Source organism: Nicotiana tabacum, chromosome 13, assembly GCF_000715075.1.
Source record: "Nicotiana tabacum cultivar K326 chromosome 13, ASM71507v2, whole genome shotgun sequence".
In the NCBI taxonomy this organism is placed as follows: Eukaryota; Viridiplantae; Streptophyta; class Magnoliopsida; order Solanales; family Solanaceae; genus Nicotiana; species Nicotiana tabacum.
Window position 1 is genome coordinate 100,168,069 of NC_134092.1, and position 24,595 is coordinate 100,192,663.

At 36.1% G+C, this 24,595-nt stretch overlaps 1 long non-coding RNA gene and 1 pseudogene across 1 annotated transcript; one reads left to right on the top strand and one right to left on the bottom strand.

Moving 5' to 3' along the window:
• LOC142168268 (uncharacterized) overlaps positions 1 to 24,595 on the bottom strand; it is a 97,447-nt pseudogene that overhangs the window by 64,355 nt on the left and 8,497 nt on the right.
• LOC107814589 (uncharacterized) lies at positions 11,417 to 13,381 on the top strand. Its single transcript, XR_001654591.2, has 2 exons — positions 11,417 to 12,019; positions 13,075 to 13,381. It is a non-coding gene; the product is annotated as an uncharacterized LOC107814589 (long non-coding RNA).

Consider the following 24,595-nt stretch of genomic DNA (forward strand, 5'->3'; position numbering starts at 1 on the left):
AAAATTGATTTGAAAATGAATGAAAAATATTTTATTTTGTCTTATAAAAATTTAAAAAATAAAAATAAAAAATAAAAAAATAAAAAATCATCAAAATTGTTATTATTTTCCCCTGAATTACGTAATGATCTGATTCATGCGGCGACATGATATGTAGGCAACCCACAAAAGGTTCGATCAAAATATTTTTCAATGATTCTAAAAAGAGGGATCGAATGAGGCGTGAGTGAAAAGAAAAAAATGGGAGAGAAGAAACTAAGAGCGTCAATAAGAAGCAACCTGATAAACCAGAATGAAACATAAAGCCTTCCAAAAGCATGTTAGAAATGGTGATAATGTTAGGAGCATGGCATATTACGTGTGATTCATATTTATAAAATGCTTAACCCTAACACATTTGTTGTCTCTTATTAAGTGAGCTTAAGGTGGTTGGTTTGTGGTGAAACTAGCAACACATCATTACTTCACCAGATCTAAAGGAAAGGTATCAATGGCTAACAATGATGAGATCGAGCTGGTCAGTGACGACCCCCAGGTTCAGTCAATTGAGCAAGAGTCGGAGGAAATAAGAAAATTGAGACAACAATTGTCTGATGTATATCAAGCTTGGGTTTCCGGTCAGCCTCCACCCCGGGGTCCCTCAATCGTACCTCTGGCTACTCAACCACCACTCCATGCAACGAGCGATCACATTCTACCACCGGGGTATGTGCCAAACTACGGCCTCCATGCTACCCCTAGTGCCTCTAATGTGCGACCTCCAGTCGCACCGGTCAGGAACACTCCTCTCATAGCGTCTGGCGTACCAGTATATACAATCTCACCACCACCTCATGTGACAAGGCCAAACAACGAGCCACCATCTCATGCTTATGATGGCCAATACTACTCTCCAAATATGGCTTTTAGGATCTCGACTCCATACAATCAGACTCCTCAGTATGAGTCACTATTGGAAAATGAAAAGCTTGCCAAGACGGTTGAGCCGGATAAGATGGCCAGGAAAATAAAAAGTCTTGAACAGAACATAAAGAACATACAAGGACTAGGTGGTCACAAAAGTGTTTCATTCAGTGATCTATGCATGTTCCCGTACATCCATTTGCCACCAGGGTTCAAGACCCCACAATTTGAGAAATATGGACACGATGACCCTATTGCCTATTTGAAAAGGTACTGCAACCAGCTGAGGGGTGCAGGTGGAAAAGAAGAATTGTTGATGGCTTATTTTGGGGAAAGTCTCATGGGGGTAGCCTCCGAATGGTTCATTGACCAAGATATCTCTCACTGGCATGTCTAGGATGACATTGCCCAGGCCTTCATCAAACAATTCCAGTATAACATTGATATTGCACCAGATCGCAATTCCCTGTTCAATATGAAGAAAAAACCATCTGAAAGCTTTAGAGAGTATGCCATCAAGTGGAGGGAGCAAGCGACTAGAGTTAAGCCACCCATGGATAACCACGAGTTGATCACTATTTTTCTCGAAGCTCAAGCGCCTGATTACTTTCGGAACATGATGTCCGCAATGGGTAGACCTTTTGCCGAAGCAATTAAAATAGGGGAGATGGTCCAAAATGGCCTCAAGACTAGCAGAATTATAAGTCAAGCTGCTCTCAAAGCCACCACCCAAGCAATCCAAAATGGGTCGGGAAGTTTGGCAAATAGAAAGAAGAGAGATGAAGGGTCCATGATGACTTCGGGATCTAAGGAAGTTCAAAGAAGGGCATCACACCCTTATGTGCAAGTTCAGCAGGGGTAATCCAGCTACCCTCAACATTATTATCCCCCGCCAATTCCTCAGTACTCTGTGATCCTACCACAGTATACAGTGTTTAATGCTCAATCCTATGCTCGGCCTCCCAATCAACAGGTATGAGCACCCGTCCAAGGATCCCTCGACCTCAGCAGCAAAATTTTCGAGCATCCTACAATGCTCGTCCCAGGCAGGATTATGGTCAAGAGCAGAGGCCGGTGGAAAAATTCACTCCATTGGCTGAATCATACTCTAGTTTGTTCTTGAAGCAGATGGGTGTGATTGGACCCATCGCTCCCCACCATATGCATCCCGATTCACATGGATTTTAAGAAAATGCTAGATATGAATATCATTCAGGTGCCCCAGGGCACAGTACTGATGACTGTTGGACTCTGAAAAGAACCATAGAAAGACTCATTGCTGAAAAATTAATTGTACTGACAAATGGCGAGGAACCTCCTAATGTGACCAACAACTCGTTGCCAGTGCACAATGATGTTCATTTTATGGGAATGATTGGCCGAGATCAAGAATACAGGCAGGTTGGTCGAGCAGAAATGACAGCAGGAATGATTCAAGAAAGAACCAAACTGGAAGTAAGTCCAAGCCAAGATGTGTCATTGATTGTGAAAGGCACCCCGAGCTTAGAAAAGGAAAATTTATTTGTTCCCAAGGTCTCAAGGCTGGAAGTTCGCTCCAATGTTCCAAGACCAAGGTTGTATGTCCTTGGAGGTCACCTCATCACAAGGCAGAATCATGGGGTACGAAGGGTATAACAAAGCCGATCATAATCAAGCCTGCCATACAACCCCATGTGACAAACATGAAAACCATTCCTTGGAACTACAATAAAACTATGGTGACCTACAAAGGCAAGGAAATCATAGAAGAAGTGGGGGAAACTGGAGGTTCGACTCGATCAGGGAGGTGTTACTCTCCAGAAGAGTTGAGGAAGGCCAAGCAAATCAGAGAAGGCCAAATGCCAATAAAGAAACCAGTCACTGAAGAAGAGGCGGAAGAGTTTTTGAAAAAGATGAAAGTTCAGGATTACTCAATCATTGACCAGTTGAGAAAAACTCTTGCTTAAATCTCTCTGTTATCTCTGCTCATACACTCAGAAGAGCATGCTCGTGTACTAATCAAGATCTTGAATGGGGCACATATCTCAGAGAAGACCATCGTTAATTAGTTAGAGAAGGTGGCCAACAGATTTTTTGAGGTGAACAAAATCTTATTTACTGATGATGAACTTCCCAAGGAGGGAGTCGGGCACAATAGGGCTTTGCACCTGATTGACAAATGTAAGGGGCATTATGTAAAGCGAGTCATGGTTGATGGAGGCTAGAGTGTAGATGTATGCCCTCTCTCAACCTTGCAAAGCATGAAGATCAATACAAACAGAATCCGACCCAGCAATATTCGCATCCGGGATTTTGATGGCTCAACGAGAGATACCATTAGGGAGATCAACCTTACCATGACGATTGAGCCGGTTGATTTTCAAATTGTCTTCCAAGTAGTGGACATGGAAACTTCTAATAACTTCCTTCTTGGAAGGCCATGGATCGATACGACTCAAGCTGTGCCATCCACCTTGCATCAGATGCTCAAGTTCGAACATGACAGGCAAGAGATTATTGTTCACGGAGAAGACGAATTATCCATTTATAAAGATCCGTTAATTCAGTGTATTGAGGCCAAGGAAGGATGCGAGTCCATTGTCTATCAGGATTTTGAAGTGGTAGTTGTGGACCACATTGAGGAAGGAAATCCCATTCTGCATCCTCGTCTTTCTACCACATCTGTAATGGTGGCTAAACTTATGCCGAGACAAGGATATGAGCCAGGAAAAGGCTTGGGGGATTCATTGCAAGGAATTTCGGAACCCATCTCTCCCTTTAGAAACAAGGGTACCTTTGTCTTAGGTTTCAGGCCAATACAAGCAGATGAAGATAAAGCTAAGCACCGCAAAAAGCATGGTTGGGTCTTGCAGTAGCCCATCCCTCACATTTTGTACATTTTTGTCAAGCCACGACTCCAGAAGGGTCAAAATTCCTCGGCGCAGGCAAACATTGATGAAATTTGCCATGGCCTCGGCCAGATATTTTCTGAAGTGAATATGATCCAGGCTGGTGAAGGCATTAGTCGTGCCGATGTAAAACTAATTGGCCCATACACCATGCTCAACAACTGGGAAGCAACCCTTCTCCCCACAAGGAAGGAGTCTTGGTAGTTTGCTTTTTGCAGCTTCTTTTTTGTATTTTGGGTTACTTTCAGGGTGGTAATCCAAATATCTCAGTATGATTATTTTGTTTTGATGTTAACCTTTCTATCCTTTCAAATTCAATGAAATGCAGTTCAATTTCGTATTAAGTATAATATCTTTTCCTTTTCCTAATTCTTGTCATTTTGTTTCCATTTCAGTTTTGTTAATCCCGTCTTTAATAGCATGACATGCATGCAGAATTCACGTCCAGATCTTAAAAAGTTGTCTAAATTTGAAATAATGCATCAAGAGGTTGAATATGATGAAAATAAGGTTGTAGAGGAAATAAAAAGAGAGTTGGAACAATTTAAAAACAAGCCTAGGCCCAACCTCAATGAAACTGTGCCAATTAATTTTGGAGGTCATGAAGAAGTCAGGGAAACAAAGATAAGCATTCATGCTGAACAAGAAACTATAGATGCCTTGATTCAAATGTTATTTGAGTATAGAGATGTGTTTACTTGGTCTTATGATGATATGCTAAGTTTAAGTGCCGATTTAGTGGTTCGTAAGCTTCCCACATATTCTGATTTTCCACTAGTCCAACAGAAGCAACGAAAATTTAAAACGGACATGAGTGATAAAATCAAAGAGGAAATAATGAAGCAACTGAGCGCCAATTTAGTCAGAGTCGTACGATACACCACCTAGGTGGCAAATATTGTGCATGCGCCAAAGAAGGATGGAAAAACTAGAGTCTGTGTTGACTACAGGGACCTGAACAAAGCAAGTCCAAAGGATAATTTTCCTTTACCAAACATCCATATACTTGTAAGTAATTGCGCTAAGCATGAGATACAATCTTTTGTGGATTTCTATGTCGGATACCAACAGATTCTAATGGATGAGGATGATGTAGAAAAGACGGCTTTCACCACTCCATTGGGTACTTATTGTTACAGGGTCATGCCATTTGGTTTAAAGAATGCGGGGGAAACTTACATGAGGGCCATGACCACCATTTTTCATGACATGATGCACAAAGATATTGAAGTATATGTCGATGATGTCATCATAAAATCAAAGACACGAGCTGATCACGTGCGCGATTTGAAAAAGTTCTTCGAACGGCTTCGAAGGTATGACCTTAAGCTCAATCCAGCCAAGTGTGCATTTGGGGTTCCATCCGGGAAACTCCTTGATTTTATAGTCAGTCGGAGGGGCATCGAATTGGATCCATCTAAGATAAAGTCCATTCGAGATCTTCCACCCCCGAAAAACAAAACTTAAGTCATGAGTTTGCTTGGGAGATTGAACTACATCAGTAGGTTCATTGCTCAGCTCACAAACACGTGCGAGCCCATCTTTAAGATACTGAAAAAAGATGATACTATCAAGTGGGCGAATGATTGCCAAAAAGCTTTTGACAGGATCAAAGATTATATATCAAAACCCCATGTACTGGTTCCACCATAACCTGGTAGGCCTTTATTTTTATATCTAGCGGTGAGAAATTTCCTTTGGATGCGTTCTGGGGCAACATGATGCGATAGGCAAAAAGGAGCAGGCAATCTATTATTTGAGCAAGAAGTTCACCAATTATAAGGTTAAGTATACCCTTTTGGAAAGAACATATTGTGCCTTGACCTGGGTCGCTCAGAAGCTGAGGCATTATCTCCTGGCCTACACCACTTACCTCATATCCAGAATAGATCCTTTGAAGTACATCTTTCAAAAGCCAATGCCCACTGGAAGGCTCGAAAAATGACAGATTCTGCTCATAGATTTTGAATCGTCTATGTCACTCGCACCGCAATGAAAGCACAGGATTTGGCAGAGAATCCAGTTGATGATGATTACAAGCCACTAAGCACATACTTCCTAGACTAAGAGGTCAACTCAATAGAGGAAGTAGTTTCGGATGACATCCGTGTATGGAAAATGTATTTTGATGGGGGTGTCAATATCAAAGGAGTTGGGATCGGGGCAATCCTTATCTCACCTATTGGACAACATTACCCTGCAACGGCCCGACTTCGTTTCTTCTCTACCAATAATACGGTGGAATACGAGGCTTGTATAATGGGTCTAAAAATAGCCCTCGATCTGGATGTGCATGAACTATTGGTTATGGGAGATTCCGACTTGCTTATTCGACAAGCCCAAGGCGAATGGGAGACTCGAGACATCAAGCTTATTCCATACAGACAATGTGTACAAGACACGAGCAAGAGATTCAAATCCATCAAATTCAGGTACATTCCTAGGTTTCACAATGAGCTAGCCGATGCCTTGGATACCTTAGCCTCGATGCTTCCTTATCCAGACAATACTCATATTGATCCATTGCAAATCCAAGTTCGAAATCAACACGGCTACTGCAATTCTATTAAGACAGAACCAGATGGTGAACCTTGGTATTATGACATAAGATTCTTGAAAACAAGGGAATATCCAGAGCATGTCAAGGGAGATAAAAAAAAAGAACTATAAGGCGGCTCGGCGGCGATTTCTTCTTGAATGGGGAAATTTTGTACAAAAGGACCCCAGATTTGAACTTTATGAGATGCATAGATGCCACAGAAGCTGAGCGGATCATGAGTGAAGTGCATTCAGAGGTATGCGGACCTCACATGAATGGATATGTTTTGGAGAAGAAGATTCTACATACAGGGTATTATTGGCTTACTATAGAGCGAGATTGCTTCAGTTTTGTTCGCAAATGTCACCAATGTCAGATTCATGGTGACCTGATTCACTCGCCTCCTTTGGAGTTGCATCCCATGTCCTCTCATTGGACTTTCGTTTCTTGGGTAATGGATATTATTGGCCCAATCGAGCCAAAGGCTTCAAATGGTCATAGACTCATTCCGGTCGCCATTGATTACTTCACCAAATGGGTATGCAAGCAGTTTAAAATTATGCATCGCCATTCTACCCTTTTCCGACCAAAAGCCAACGGAGCCGTTGAAGCGGAAAACAAGAACATCAAGAAGATTCTCAGGAAGATGATTCAAGGGTCCGGGCAATGGCATGAAAAGTTACCTTTTGCTCTTTTGGGATACCGCATAACTGCCCGTATATCTATTGGTGCAACTTCTTATCTGCTGGTATATGGGACGGAGGCTGTAATACTTGCTGAAGTCGAAATTCCCTCTCTCTGGATCATTGTGGAATCAAAGATTGAGGATACAGAATGGGTAAAGACGCGATTATAATAGCTAATGCTGATTGATGCAAAACGGCTAGCAGCAGTATGTTTCGGCCAATTATACCAGCAAAGAATGGCGCGCGCTTACAACAAGAAAGTGCGTCCAAGGCACTTTGAGGTAGGCCAACTCATTTTGAAACGCATCCTTCCACACCAAGTAGAAGCTAAATGAAAGTTCGCCCCGAACTAGCAAGGACCCTACATCATCAAGAAAGTGTATCCAAAAGGGGCCTTGCACTTGGTAGAGGAAGAAGGACGTGTACCAGACATGACTATTAACGCAGATGTAGTCAAAAGATATTATGTCTGATATATATCTACTACGGAACTTTCAAGCATGATTTTCTCATATCGAGTGACGAAGGCTATCATTGCTCACCATCCCAAATAGGTGTCTACCTTTTGTTAACCCTTTGAGTCGTATTTGTTTTCTTTATTTTTCCCTCTTTTTTGGAACCTGTGTACTTGTATAAAAGCAATAATTAAAAAAAAAAAGAATAAAGAAAAAATAGTATAAAGAAAAAGAAAAAAAAAAGAGAAAAAAATCAAACAACAAATCTTCTGAGTCATTGAACTACGTTCGACTTGATTCCGAAAGGATACATAGGCAACATCTCCCTGGGGTTCAGTCACACCAAAACAAAAATCCACATTCCCCAAAAGTGAAAACCGGGGCAGATGTTATAATAGTTCGGCATTGGTTTCGTCTGAAAGGTTTCAAAGTTGTAATTTAATCCAAATTCTTTTTAACCAAATCCTTTTCAAGTCCTTCCGATCAATCAACGAGAATGTTCAAGAATTGGAGGATACAGTCATTTGGATCTGATGCAACCAAAATGAGAGAAATAAAATGAGAGTCTTATTGGTGAAAACCCTCAGGGGCACCATAGGGCGATGACGAGCAGAGAAAATGAAAATAAGAGAGTTATGTAGTGAAAAATCGCAAAGAGCACTACAAGGCGATGATGAGAAGATAAATGAGAGGGGTCAGTTAGAGAAAACCCGCAAAGGGCGCTACTAGCCGGGTGAGGGTCTTTAATACTCCGGCATGAGCACAACCGAGACAGTTTCAAGATGAACATTTGCGATATATGTTGAGAATTAGACAGCTCAAACGGATCATGCTTTTAGTCCAAAATGCATGTCATGATTCATTAAAGTCGGCACACACCTCCAGATAAGTCTCCCTATTCCTCTCCCCGAAAGGGACACCTTTTGTTTAGACACAATCCCCCTTTTACTTTCAATTGCTCTTATTTTTTCCCATAGTTTTTCTTTAAGTCTTTTTCGGTCTAATCTTGCATCAAAAGCGAAGCAAAGCAATGGCTGCAAATAGTTTCCCGTAATACCAAGCCTAATTTGGGGCACATACGGCATTGACAAAGGCACAAATCCGTCTGTTGATCTCTCTTGCTAAGCCGAACAAAGTGTCTCAAAGAAACTAAAAAGGTTGCCTAAGCAAGACTTGCTTCATGGGAAAAGTTGATAAGCACTACAGACATGAACTGGTACAAGGTGCAAGACAACTAAGTTTGATTTTAAAGGAAATTTGCCTTGCCTTAGGGACAAGGGTTAGCAGTACCATGGACATCCGGATATGAAACAGTCGGGGGAAACATCAGAGAGCCAAGGTCTCCAAGAAGCTATGCAAAGTATCCAAGCATCTCAGTACCATACTGGTAGAATTAGTTCTTCTACAGCAGTGGTCGTGACTTCAAGCTACTTAGGGCATCAAGGCCGCAAACCAACCACCACTTTGAAAACTCACAGTTTTTCTTTGTTTCAAACAGGAACAAATCAATGCAGAATGGCGATTCTCAAAGGAAGAATATCACCAAAGGTAAGTCCTTCAAAATCTCCATTCTATTTTATTTTCAGCATGCATCACTACTGTCCATACCTCTCATTCTCTTAGCTTAACCCAAGTAGAACCTTTTTGCCTAGGGAGATCCAGATCATATTTTCGAGTAGAAGTACTCTTCGCCCAGGCTTGCTTTTCGTAGCTTAATCCGGGTAGAAGTACCTTTTGTCCAAGCTTGCTTTTCATAGTTTAACCCAGGTTGAACCTTTTCGCCAAGGGAATTCAGTATTTTTTCAGTAATACAGGGTACCAACCACTGGTTACATTTTCTTTTCGGTAATACATGGCGTCAACCCCTGGTTACATTTCCTTTTCAGTAATACAGGGTGCTAACCTCTGGTTACATTTTCTTTTCAGTAATACAGGGCACCAACCCCTAGTTACATTTCCTTTTCAGTAATGCAGGGCACCATCCCCTAGTTATATTTTCTTTTCAATAATACATAGCACCAACCCCTTGTTACATTTCCTTTTCAGTAATTCAAGGCGCCAACCCCTGGTTACATTTCCTTTTTAGTAATATAGGGCACCAACCCCTGGTTACATTTGCTTTTCAGTAATACAGGGCGCCAACCCCTGGTTACATTTGCTTTTCAGTAATACAGGGCGCCAACCCCTGGTTACATTTCCTTTTCAGTAATACAGGGCACCAACCCCTGGTTACATTTCCTTTTCAGTATAGGGTATACCAATCCCCGATTACATTTCCTTTCAGTAATATAGGGCACCAACCCCTGGTTACATTTTGTTTTCAGTAATACAGCGCACCAACCCCTGGTTATATTTTCTTTTCAGTAATACAGAGTACCAACCCCTGGTTACATTTTCTTTTCAGTAATTACATTCTTTTTCTGTAATAGAGGGTACCAACCCCTTGTTACATTTCCTTACCAGTATCAGGGTACACTAATCCCTAGTTGTGTTTTTCGACATAGGGTCACCACTCCCTAATCTCATTACCGGTATAGGATACACCAATCCCTAGTTGTATTTTCCAACATAGGGTACACTACTCCCTAGTTGATTTGATCTTAAATGCACGGTACACCACTCCCTGATACTATTACCAATATAGGGTACACCAATCCTTAACTGTGTTTTCCAGCATAGGGTACACCACTCCTTAGATGATTTGATCTTAAATGTAGGGTGCACCACTCCCTGATATTACTGCCAATATAGGGTATACCATTCCCTGGCCACATTCTTTCAACATAAGGTACATCAATCATTAGTTGAGACATCTTTTTGACAATAAAGGCACACCATCCCTTCATCATGATCTTTTCAGGGTACACCATTTTCGATCTTTTATTGCTTTCAATAAAGAAGTAGTTTAGAATTTTGTTACAATAACTTACGAAATTTTTCTAGTGAAAACTGGGGCAAAAAAAAATTTCGTTTGTTTGTTCGTTTTGGTGTCTCAGCAGGTTTACCTTGAGGTACATGGTTCAAGATGACCAAAAGAAGAATTCTCAATCCAAAATAACGAAAAGAAAAGAAAAGAAGTGAATCCAAATGGAGAAACAGATGGAAAGGATATGGACGGCTCAAGACATGACTGAAGTTATGAGCTTTACATTTCCCTTCTTGATCAGAAGAAGCCGTAGAAGAATGAACTAGCATTTGCAGCTAGCAAGCATCAAGATTCAGATCAGAGTCTGCGTGAAGAACCAGTCAAGACTCAAGATCAAGTTTTAGAAGACTTATAGATAGGAATCTTGTAACTGATAGATGATAGGCTTGTTTAGTTTCTTTTGATTTTGATGTAATAACAGGACTATATACCGGAGCCTCGATGGAACCTCACTCGTCTCTCCAACTCAGCATTCCATCCTTTTCCTTGAACTACACGCGACCTGATTCCCTTATAATTCGGGATATGTAGGCTATCTAAAACCAAGACTCGGTTGCACTTTTTTCTCTTATCACTTCCCTTTTGAATAATGGTATGGCCAAAAGTAGTCATATCGCTTATCTTTTCTTTGCCTGAAAACTCTTCATGTTTTCAAGCAAAAAAGAGCATGTTGTGAGCACTTAATTTTGACCATATTTATACTTTCACCACTTTTTAGTATTTAAATGATTTTAAGTTTAATCTTTATATTTTAGCTTTTTTTCGTTTTTAGTAGATTTATTTAATAAAATTTAAAACTACAAAATTAGTCACACTTCTTGTATTTTCTCTTAGGTCTACCTATTCTTGATCTTTCTACATTTTTTAAGCTAAGCATTTTATTAGTTTTAAAACAAATAACAAACAAAAATGAAGAAAAAAAATAAAATCAATTATTTTTTGCCAACTCACATAAAAAGTTTGGTAACAAACTTCTTATTTCAAAAAAGAATCTCTTAGGTCTTACCAGTACAATTTTGAATGCACATGCACACACTTCTCACAATTTTTTTATGTCATTCCCCATTCCCCACAAAATATTTTCCTAGATAAGAACTTCTCTCACTTTATCCCTTTTTTCCATCTTCCTCATACCACACATTCACTTTATCCCTTTTTTCCATCTTCCTCACACCTCACATTCACTTTATCCCTTTTCCCCCAACTCCCTCAGGTGCACACACTCACTTTTCACTACTCATCCTTGGCTCACTCATAAATTATTTCTCACAACTCATACTCACACTCTTTCTCTTTAACAACTCACACCACCCGTGTCGTTTACATATATAAAAACACTCTATCATACAGAGGAGGAGAACGCTACTGACTAAAAAGAAGAGCAGACATTCTGAAAAGAAAAAAAAAACGAAGCAACATCAACCATAAACCTAGCTCCAAAACAGTCCATAAACCACCCTTAAACTAATCTGAGAGCACCAAAAGAGGTCCTTTGTGAGTCTGGGTTCGTAAGCTTTTATTTGAGGTTGCCGTTCGATTTCCGGTCTTGTGGTCGAGGTCCTGGTTTTCGAATTGTTGTTCAATCCGTTCAATCAAAGAGCCTTTAAAATTTGAGTTTTGAGGTCCGCAATTCCTACCTTGTCTCTGATTAATGCACTTTTAGTATTCTACATGCTTTAAATAAAATAATATTCTTAATTCTCATGATAACATTTTCAACTTCTGAGCTTACATTTCCATGTATCTTCCTTTAGCATATTTTAAAGGGAAAAAAAACATATTTAGCCAATATTTAAGAAAATTTTACAGATTCCTAGCACTAATAAGTAATTGACAAATACGACACCTAATTAACTATATTTCTAACACTACCCTATAATGCTGAAACAATCATTCCCACAACTTTCTCTCCCTTAATTAATGCATTAGCTGCTCTCATTAACTGCTTTTAAATCTAATTGTTATACTTATAATATATTAACTTTAATAATACATTATATTGTATAATTATTGAATACATGATGAATAGTAATGTTATATATGAATATGAATATATAATACTATCATGTATGACGTATTTATGATGTGTGTGTATATATATATATATATATATATATATTGGAAACTAATTCATTCCATAACGGATTTTATACTTTCCATATATGGATCTTTTTACTAGAAAAGAGAGTGCTAGTACCTTTTTATACAACATAAATTCTAGCAAAAGTATACATCTTTATATTTTGAAAAAATAAAATACATATGTTTCATGAAAAATGTAATGTATATTTGAGGTATATAGACATTATAAACAATGTAATTTTATATAATTATTATACCTGGGAGTACTTTCTTATTGAAAAGATCAAAGGTATATTATTACATTAGTATTTCTTGAAATATCATTATACTAGTTATATATAATGTTATACCTTAATACCATTATTATACATTGTATTTCTCTAAAAATAATATTTTGCGAGATATATATAATATTATAACTCAATAAAATTATACCATGTATATTAATACATTAGTATACAAAGAAAGCTGCTATATACACTTTATAATCAGTAAATTATTTTCTTCTTCCATTCCTTATCGATTTTAGAGATTGTAGCGATGGAATCAACAATCTTAATGAGTTTTACCTTATTCTTTGCCATGTAATTTGCAGTTTACGATAAGAAGGGAAGAGGAAAGAGTTTTGGGTAAGATTTTGCCTTCGTTGATGAGAGAAGGAACGAAAAGAGTGAGATTTTGGGTTTGTGGTGATGGAGAGATTAGTGGAGAAAGAATCACTATAATTTTGAAAATTTGGTGGAATATGTGAGACTTTTAATCTCTAATACATCATCCCTGGAATCATGGGTCAGTTTTAAAAAATAAAGACTGATGGTAATGTATCAATTTTGAAATATGCTATATATGTAAATGAATGTGCTACATATGAAATAAAACAAAAGTAATATTGTTTATATAAATATTTGCTTACTAATGGCTCTACAACGTAAAAATCTCTATTTTAAATGGTGATTTGTCCTGTTTTTGATTCTGTCTTAATTTCCTTTCTTGTTCATTTGTTTAGTCTGACTTTATTCTGCATGTTTTATTAGTATCATGAATCTGGATCAAGATTGGGCCATCGTGCAGCTAAGATTATTGTAAATAAATGGGTCATATCTGCTACTTGGGATAAAAACAGAATTTGGGCCTAATTGAGTAATCTTAGATAATGTGGATTGGGCTTTAAGAATTAATGTAGTTAAGCAGTGGTTTGTAAAAGTTTTGGGGCCAACCAATTAAGCATTACTAAAGTTAGGTATAATCATTCCAATTGGACTCTCACATAATCTTAAACATAAGGAAAATAAATAATTCATGAACATTGTAGCATTCTTTTAGGCGCGATTAATAAAATAAATTACCATGACTATGAGTACGGTTTTCGTGATATAGCTATGATATGTAATCCCAAATTCGAGTGCACACTTGTGTGACTTTACCCCAACTTCAAAGCAATAATAAATTAAATATGTTGTAAATCGCGGGTGTGTTTCACGCGGCGCAGTTTGCAATGTGTATACAAAAAAAAAACGACAAGTGCCGTAACTTGTTTGAATAAATTCCATAATTATTTTAAAATAATTAAAAGCGGATAGGTAAAACATGAAAATCCAGTAAAACGCAGTTTATCCAAAATTAATTTAAGTCAAGTTTAAGTCAATAAAGCGACCGTGCTAGAACCACGGGACTCGCGGAATGCCTAACACCTTCTCTCCGGTCAATAGAATTTTTTACCCGGATTTTGTTTCGCAGGCCAATAATAAAAGAGTCATACCTTCCTTTGACTAGGGATTCAAATAAAAGGTGACTTGGAATACCAAAAATCAATTCCAAATGGCGACTCTAAATAATAAAATAATCCATACTTCAAAAATGTTATTTTAATTGAAAAAACTCTTTAACCCATCAATCTATAACATATATCTTTTGGGGTAGAAAAGGAATATGACACTCTTATACGCTATAAGCCCAAGAAATGCTATAGCACGCTTAAAACAACACGTGAAAAATCTTTCTTTCCTGAACTCTCTGAACGGAAGGAGTATCTTATTTATTGACCAATAATTGATGGAAAAATAATATTGACTTTGAAATATCAACTCACTATTTGATATAAATATAGGATTAATTAAAACTAATTTGCAAACCTGGGGTGACATTGATGTATGCATCGTACATGTGATCTCCAATAAATCCAGGGATCCAAGCTATAATTCGAGGGATGCCACTATTAATCAAGAAATAGCCCTCGGTATCTGTTTGATTCCAAAACTGATAACCCCGAAGAAGAAAAAATACGTAATGTTTTTTTAATTACAAGTAAAAGCTGTAAACTACAAAGAATGTAGTAACCACAAAAGGAGAAAAGAGTTAAAAAATAAAAATAAAATTTTGACCTTGTTTTCCATTTGCCATGATCCAACATCTCCTGGAACAGCTAATCCAATGAAAGCAGAGTTTGCAGTAATAAGCTTTTCACTTACATAGCTGCAACAAAAAGAATTCTAGTTTCTTGATCACCATTTAAAATTTAGTCATTTTCTTATATTATATTAGAGATATTTTAAGTAAATGTAACTGTCGCGAACGAGTAATCTGTTAGTTACAATGCCCCGTTGATAAGATCGAACAAAATCCTCGGAAAGAGGAAAATCATATGGCCAATTTTCAGTTTCTATGAACATTTGTTCATTTGCATCAGTCCATAGTGTAAGAGTGTCTAGCTAATCAGGTGAAAGAGAGTTTAGGTAGGTAAAAACAGGGCCAAACACCTTTTTCGAGGGCTCTCCTTCTCTAAATTTCAACCCCAACATCTCTCCAGCATAATGTGTACTAAAGAACATCTGTTAAATAAAGTATTAGAATTGTGTACTCGATAAGTAAGTAATCTGGTCCGTGTTTGACCAGAAGGATTACGTTCAGTACTCCACATTAACGACAGAAAATAGGATAGATCAAATTCACTGAGTTTGACTCATAGTGATCATTTATCAATACTTAATAATAATTTGGTCCGTATTTGACCATATGGATCACATTTTTCTTCTTAGGTCATATTTTATTATTATCGGGAAAAAAATTAAGCTTAATCTGTACCCAATTCACTTTGAAATTCATAGTTTTTGCACAATAAAAATGACAGCAGTTTATCGAATTAGATGAAAATTCAATCGGAAAAATAGAAAAAATCATGTTTTAATTTTTATATATGGATAAGTTGTAAAAGTTGTGCAGGCTAGCCCGTATTGGACCGATTTTTGAAAATTAGCCAGAGCTTGAAAATACGTTGAAAAGTAAACACCATAACAGTGTCATGGATTTCAAACTTAAACAAGTGAAACATCCGAGATAATGCCCAGATTTTTGAATGCTGGCTATTTTTCAATGATTGTTGGCTATTTTTCAATTACAAGTCTAGAAAACGGCTATTTTTGGACTTTACCCGGAAAAGTTACTTACATTGAGGTTTACTGGGCCGGTATGAGAAGTAAGGTCTTGTTTGAGAGGCCCACCAGTTCTGAATTCATCGGTCGGTGTGAGTGAAAATGGCGTGTGGTAGCCACTAAATAAGGTGGTGTTTATTTTTTATCCACCAATTCTAATGTTGAGCAAAAAAAGCCACTACTCTATTAAAATTAATATGAAAAGATATTTTTACCCTTTCTTCTATTTTTTTTATTCCCAAACCCTTCCTTTATACACTTCTCTCATTTAAGTTCAGAGCCAAAATTTCATAGGCAAAATTTCGCTCCCTTAATATCATTCCTGCATGCAACTCTCTTCTCTCGATTGAAGTTCAGAGCCAAAATTTCATAGGCAAAATTTCGCTCCCTTAATATCATTCCTGCATGCAACTCTCTTCTCTCGATTGAAGTTCAGAGCCAAAATTTCATAAGCAAAATTTCGCTCCCTCAATATCGTTCCTGCCCAGCCCACAACAATTCTCTGCGTATACTTTGTCCAACTTAATCTCTTCTCCTTTGTCATCTTCTCTGCAGCGAACCAACGTACTGGTATATTTTCGATTTTGCTTTTATGCACTTTTCTTTTTGTATATCTCTAATCGTGATCAATGTTGTATTTGTCATCAAGTATATGTGAAATGTCCAAAATAATGATTATAACTTGATTCGCTGAGGAATAAGGTGTAGATTTTTGTGAGAAAGTTATTGAGAACCTTTTGGTATTGAAATGTGTTTGTGGTTCAATCAATATATTGATTATGTAAGGACATTTCAGAAAAATAGTCCTAAGAATTTGTAAGCTAACTGTGTTTAGAAATTTTAGTTAACTGTGCTTCTATTAAAGATGCATCTAATTAGGTCTTGGATTTTAGTTTTTTAGTTTAAATATTAAGGACATTTCAGAAAAATAGTCCTACGAATTTGTAAGCTAATTTTAGTTAATTGTGCTTCTATTAAAGATGCATCTAATTAGGTCCTGGATTTTAGTTTTTTAGTTTAAATATTAAGGACATTTTAGAAAAATAGTCCTAAGAATTTGTAGGCTAATTTTAGTTAATTGTGCTTCTATTAAAGATACATCTAATTAGGTCCTGGATTTTAGTTTTTTTAGAGAATTTGTATGCTAATTTTAGTTAATTGTGCTTCTATTAAAGATGCATCTAATTAGGTCCTGGATTTTAGTTTTTTAGTTTAAATATTAAGGACATTTTAAAAAAATAGTCATAAGAATTTATAAGCTAATTTTAGTTAATTGTGCTTCTATTAAAGATGCATCAAATTAGGTCCTGGATTTTAGTTTTTTAGTTTAAATATTAAAGACATTTCAGAAAAATAGTCCTAAGAATTTGTAAGCTAATTTTAGTCTATTGTTCTTCTATTAAAGATGCATCTACTTAGGTCCTGGATTTTAGTTTTGTAGTTTAATTATTAAGGACATTTCAGAAAAATAGTCCTAAGAATTTGTAAGCTAATTTTAGTTTACTTCTCTTCTATTAAAGATGCATCTACTTAGGTCCTGGATTTTAGTTTTGTAGTTTAAATATTAAAGACATTTCAGAAAAATAGTCCTAATATTTACGTTCTATTTCCTTCTTTGTAGTGTGCTAATGGAAGGAGATCGTGTTTTCGAGTTTGATGATTGGTGTAATTCGATGAGCTATTGGAAAGGAGATTTTCAGTATAAGGAAAAAATAAAAAGTTTCTTGTCGAACACGCAATGGAAGAAGTTGAGGGATGGTGTTTTCGAAAACTTTTTCCGATTACAAGGTGTGAAGTTCTGTGGTAGACTTATTCATTGTGTGTTGCTTTCAGAAATCGTAAGCAATGACTCACATTCAATGACATTCAAGGTTTTTGATCATGAAGTGAAGTTTACACGTGAAGCGTTCCAGATAATTACTGGGTTGAAATATTCTTCTTCAGTGGACTTCAAAGTTTTACATGAAAGAGAGAATAGGCTTTCGAAAGTCCACTTCCCTGGAAAGGATAGAATCGAGTTAGGCGATTTGTGGTATTTTATTACTAGTCACCCATATGGTACAACTGCATCATTTGTAGGCGGCCATGACGATGCAGTGAAGTTGGCAATAATTTATTTTGTTGAATCTGTGTTGATGGGGAAGCGCAAGAATCGGAATGTGTCTGAGCGGGTAATGAAAATCGTAAATGACGATGAACTCTGCTCTTCTTTCAATTGGGGCTCTCTTAGTTATGAAAAGTTACTAAAATCATTGAAGAGCTGCTTGAAGCCCAAACAAAATACTTTAGACAATGAGAATAAGAATGAGAAAGAGAAATATAAAGAGAAGGACAGTTATACTATACTTGGCTTCCCTTTCGCCTTCTATGTTTGGATTATGGAAGTATTCCCAAATTTTCAGGAAAAACAATTTGTGAACTTCAGAGAATGTGGGTTCCCTCGGATGCTATGTTATTCAGATATGAAATCTCCACATTATGGCACCCTATGTAAAAAGTACTTCCATAATGAAAAAGTAAGTTAACAGGATTACTAGCTATTTTTTTGTTTATGTGTTTTAGTTCTGAATACTTACGTTTTTTTTTCTTATTTAATAGTTGTATCAGTTGCTCGAGATGGTACCATTTATTTCTTCTAAAGTAGATGCGCAGCCCACTAGTGTGCATGTGCCATTGTCTCAAGATCAAAGTTCAATGCCTTCAACACAATTTGATGAAGTCTTGCTAAAGGAAATTGTTAACGTAAGTTTTCTGTCTTTGAATACCATTAGTTTTTTATTTGCTTATTTTTGCTTAAGAGATTTTTTGTTTTTATGGTTTTTGATTCAGAGATTATCGGAGAAGTTCAAAAAGGATATGGAGGTAGAATGTACTAGAATACATCAAAAAATAGCTTTATCAGAAAAAAGGATTCAAAATGACATCAAGGTAATATCCTTAATTTATGTGCTTGTAACTCTATGTTAAGGACACCATGTCCTTAATTTTTGAGCTTGTAACTCTCAGTTTAGGACTTCCTATTCTTAACTTTTGAACTTGTAACTCTAAGTTCAGGACTACATGTCCTTAACTTTTTAACTTGTAACTCTAAGTTCAGGACTACATGTCCTTATTTTTTGAACTTGGAACTCTAAGTTAAGGACTATATGTCCTTAATTTCTATGCTTGTAACTCTAAGTTAAGGACCAAGTGTCCTTAATTTGTGAGCTTGTAACTTGAAGTTTAGGACTACCTGTCCTTAACTTTTTAACTTGTAACTCTAAGTTCAGCACTACATGTCCTTAACTTTTTAACTTGTAACTCTAAGTTCAGGACTACATGTCCTTATTTTTTGAACTTGGAACTCTAAGTTCAGGACTACCTGTCCTTAATTTATGTGCTTGTAACTCTAAGTTAAAGACCAAGTGTCCTTAATTTGTGAGCTTGTAACTTGAAGTTTAGGATTACATGTCCTTAACTTTTTAACTTGTAACTTTAAGTTCAGGACTACATGTCCTTAACTTTTTAACTTGTAACTCTAAGTTCAGGACTACATGTCCTTAATTTCTATGCTTGTAACTCTAAGTTAAGGACTAAGTGTCCTTAATTTGTGAGCTTGTAACTTGAAGTTTAGGACTACCTGTCCTTAACTTTTTAACTTGTAACTTTAAGTTCAGGACTACATGTCTTTAACTTTTTAACTTGTAGCTCTAAGTTCAGGACTACATGTCCTTAACTTTTTAACTTGTAGCTCTAAGTTTAGGACTACCTGCCCTTAACTTTTTAACTTGTAACTCAAAGTTCAGGACTACATGTCCTTAATTTTATAACTTGTAACTCTAAGTTCAGGACTACATATCCTTATTTTTTTAACTTGGAATTCTAAGTTCAGGACTACCTGTCCTTAATTTCTGTAACTTGAAGTTTAGGACTATTTGTCCTTAATTTTTTAACTTGTAACTCTAAGTTCAGGACTACATGTCCTTAATTTTTGTGCTTGTAACTCTAAGTTAAGGACCAAGTGTCCTTAATTTGTGAGCTTGTAACTTGAAGTTTAGGACTACTTGTCCTTAACTTTTTAACTTGCAACTCTAAGTCTAGGACTACCTGTCCTTAACTTTTTAATTTGTAGCTCTAAGTTCAGGACTACATGTCCTTAACTTTTTAACTTGTAACTCTAAGTTCAGGACTACCTGTTTTTAACTTTTTAACTTGTAATTCTAAGTTCAGGACTACATGTCCTTAACTTTATAACTTGTAACTCTAAGTTCAGGACTACATATCCTTATTTTTTTAACTTGGAACTCTAAGTTCAGGACTACCTGTCCTTAATTTCTGTGCTTGTAACTTGAAGTTTAGGACTATTTGTCCTTAACTTTTTAACTTGTAACTCTAAGTTCTGGACTACATGTCCTTAACTTTTTAACTTATAACTCTAAGTTCAGGACTACATGTCCTTATTTTTTGAACTTGGAGCTCTAAGTTCAGGACTAACCGTCCTTAATTTCTGTGCTTGTAACTCTATATTAAAAATCAAGTGTCCTTAATTTGTGAGCTTGTAACTCTAAGTTTAGGACTACCTATCCTTAACTTTTTAACTTGTAACTCTAAGTTTAGGACTACATGTCCTTAATTTCTGTTCTTGTAACTCTAAGTTAAGGAACACTTGTCCTTAATTTGTGAGCTTGTACCTCTATGTTAAGGACCAATGTCCGTAACTTATAAGCAGCTAACATTCTAATTCTTATTTTAAATACTATCTCAGAGGCTTTAAAGAAAAACCTAGGATCAAAGATTGATACTTTATTGAAGCTTCTTGACAAACCTCATGAAAGGACCATAGAGAGAGAACCTAGTATTCCAATTAGCAAAGATGCAGTTGATGATCAATGTGATAATATAGATGTGCATGTAGAAGATCATTATGAAAGCGATTATAGAGATGCGCATCTAGAAGATGAAATCGATATTGGCATCGAAATTGGGAAAGGTTAGATACAGTTTTTGTATTTGTTATCATTGAAATTTATATTCAGTAGCATAATACATATAAACTTTTTTGTGATTACAAATGTGTGTAGAATATTTTGATGGAGTGCAAGTTCAAGATGGAATGGAATGTCAAGACTAGGAAAATCCAAAAGAGACAAGTATAACAGACATAATTTGTAAATCTGGAGTACAATCTCAGGATTTAGAAAATTCATTGGAAACAAGTATAAGTGAGATTGTATGCAAATGTGTTGAAGAAATATATGATCTATCTACACCTCTCTCACTTAAAGAGAAATTTGGAAATCAAAATGATGCCAATCAAGGTTAGATGGAATTTTCATGACATGTTGAATGTTAGTTTTAGTAAACTATTAGTAACAAGTATTAATTGTAAATGTTACAGAATCTTTTGAAGCTGCAAGGAAAGAAGATGGAGTGGACTATCAAGATGATAAAATTTCAAAACAGAGAAGTGGAGGACAATCTCAAGACATAGAAAATACCCAAGGAACAAGCATAAGTGAGATTGTTTGCAAATGTATAGAAGGAACATATGATATCTCTACACCTTTCTCTCTTACAGACAATATTGGAAGCCAAACAAATGCTAGTCAAGATAATGATTTAACTAGCATGATCTTGATAGTTGCAAAAGGTTAGACGGAGTTTTTTTCATCTTATACATGTTTGTTTTAATCAAAGATTAGTAACAAGTACTAATTATGTTAGCTCTTGTAAATATTTTGCAGAATCTTGTGAACTTGCAATCGAAGAACATGGAGAACAGTTGCAAGATAAAGAAAATGCAATCAATATGTTAGCTCCATTGTCTGTTAAAGAAATACAAGAAGGCAATGTGGCCAACACAGGTATTGATTGTGTCCTTAATATTGTATTCATAATTCAAATTGTCAGGACATTTCAAAAATTATGTCCTTAGTTTTTATCTCTTCATTTGACAATTTGTCATAGAATTGACGACTTGCAGCAAACTAATGTATATGTAGTGTTGCTTGCACAGCAAAATAAAAATGAAGTTGTTAACCAATATACTAGGAAAAGGAAGAGAGATAGTATTGGTTTTGATGGTCCATCATTTGTTATTCTTACTCCTACTCCTCCGACTACACAAGATGGAGTAGACTATCAAGATGATGAAATTTCAAAAGAGAGAAGTGGAGGACAATCTCAAGACATAGAAAATACCCAAGGAACAAGAATAAGTGAGATTGTTTATAAATGTATAGAAGGAACATATGATATCTCTACACCTCTCTCTCTTACAGATAATATTGGAAGCCAAAAAAATGCCAGTCAAGATAATGATTTAACTGGCATGATCTTGACAGTTGCAAAAGGTTAGATGGAGTTTTTTTTCATCTTATACATGTTTGTTTTAATCAAAGATTAGTAACAAGTACTAATTATGTTACCTCATGTAAATATTTTGCAGAATCTTGTGAACTTGCAATCGAAGAACATGGAGAACAATTGCAAGATAAAGAAAATGCAAGCAATATGTCAGCTCCATTGTCTATTAAAGAAATATAAGAAGGCAACGTGGCCAACACAGGTATTGATTGTGTCCTTAATATTGTATTCATAATTCAAATTGTCAGGACATTTCAAAAATTATGTCCTTAGTTTTTATCTCTTCATTTGACAATTTGTCATAGAATTGACGACTTGCAGCAAACTAATGTATATGTAGTGTTGCTTGCACAGCAAAATAAAAATGAAGTTGTTAACCAATATACTAGGAAAAGGAAGAGAGATAGTATTGGTTTTGATGGTCCATCATTTGCTATTCTTACTTCTACTCCTACGACTACACAAATGAGCATTGATGAGGGTTTGTCTATGGAGGTTGAAGAAAATGTTGAAGAAGAACTTGGTCGAGGGAAAAGGAATAAGAAGCTTAGGGTGCAATTGAAATCTCCTTTTGAACAGAAAAGAAAAAGAGGAACATCGATGGCGCCCAATGAAAATACTCCCAAGTATATAGGCTGGATAAAATCAAAATATACTCGTACATGTATTTTTCATTATGCCAAAGATGATGAAAACTTATTGAAGAAGGTACATGTGGTTGGGCAAGGAGAAAAGGAAAGGTCGCAAAAAAGTGTAAGTCCCTAAATGTATTCATTATTTCTTAATTGTTTACATTTGTGTCTTGAACTTGTAATTTTAAATTCAGGACTAAGTGTATTGAGCTTCCAACTCTAACTTCATAACTAAATGTCCTAAATTTTTGAGCTTGTAACTTTAAGTTAATGATTAAGTGTCCTTAACTTTTGAGATTGTAAGTCTAAGTTCAGGACTAAGTGTCCTTAACTTTTTAACTTGTAACTGTAAGTTAAGGACTACATGTCCTTAATTTTTGAATTTGCAACTCAAACTTCAGGACCAAGTGTCCTTAATTTTTGAACTTCCACTCTAAGTTCAGGACCAATTGTCCTTAACTTATGAGCTTGTTACTCTAAGTTCAAGACTTTAATTTATGAGCTTGTAAGTCTAAGTTCAGGACCAAGTGTCCTTAACTTTTGAACTTGTAACTGTAAGTTAAGGACTACCTGTCCTTAATTTTTGAATTTGCAACTCTAACTTCAGGACCAGGTGTCCTTAATTTTTGAACTTCCACTCTAAGTTCAGGACCAATTGTCCTTAACTTATGAGCTTGTTACTCTAAGTTCATGACTAATTGTCCTTTAATTTATGAGCTAGTAAGTCTAAGTTCAGGACCAAGTGTCCTTAACTTTTGAACTTGTAACTGTAAGTTAAGGACATCCTGTCCTTAATTTTTGAATTTGCAACTCTAACTTCAGGACCAAGTGTCCTTAATTTTTGCACTTTCATTCTAAGTTCAGGATCAATTGTCCTTAACTTATGAGCTTGTTACTCTAAGTTTAGGAATTTAATTTATGAGCTTGTGAATCTAAGTTCAGGACCAAGTGTCCTTAACTTTTGAACTTGTAACTGTAAGTTAAGGACTACCTGTCCTTAAATTTTGAATTTGCAACTCTAACTTCAGGACCAAGTGTCCTAAACTTATGACCTTGTTACTGTAAGTTCAGAACTTAGTGTCCTTAATTAGGAATTGAGGACTAACTTATAAACTTTCTAACTTTGATATTTTCAAAATTTTCAGGGGACAAACTGATATATATGCCGAGGATAATGGTGTGAGAAAGAATCCATATAAATTGTACCATCAAAAAATCAGTAGCAAAATATTCTTCCTTGAGCTTGCAGATAGTAGCTTTGTACTTGATGATAAGGTTTGATAATTTACAAGGCATTTGTTTTCTTTCTTCTTAATTTATTATTTTTTAATTATTTATGACTGATGGATTTTTTTTCTTTTTTTGCCTTTTTATGAAGCATATTGACATTGCCCTGTATTATTTGAGAAAGAAGGAATGCTACCACCCTTGCGCCCATCCTTTTCGTTGCACAACTACAGATATACTTTTTGATAACTATATGCTAATTGTGTATAAGGATTTCAATGAAGATGCTTCAGATTTATTTTGGTGTGATGATAATCAGTTGGTTCTCACACCATATGTGTGGGGTGACAATCGTAGATATGGAATTGCTTGGACAGAGGTTGACAATATCATTTTTCCATGTCGGCTTCCTTCAGAAGATAATGATGTTGCGACACATTTTCTTTTGGGAGTATTGGACTTGAATGAGAGAAAGATTGATGTG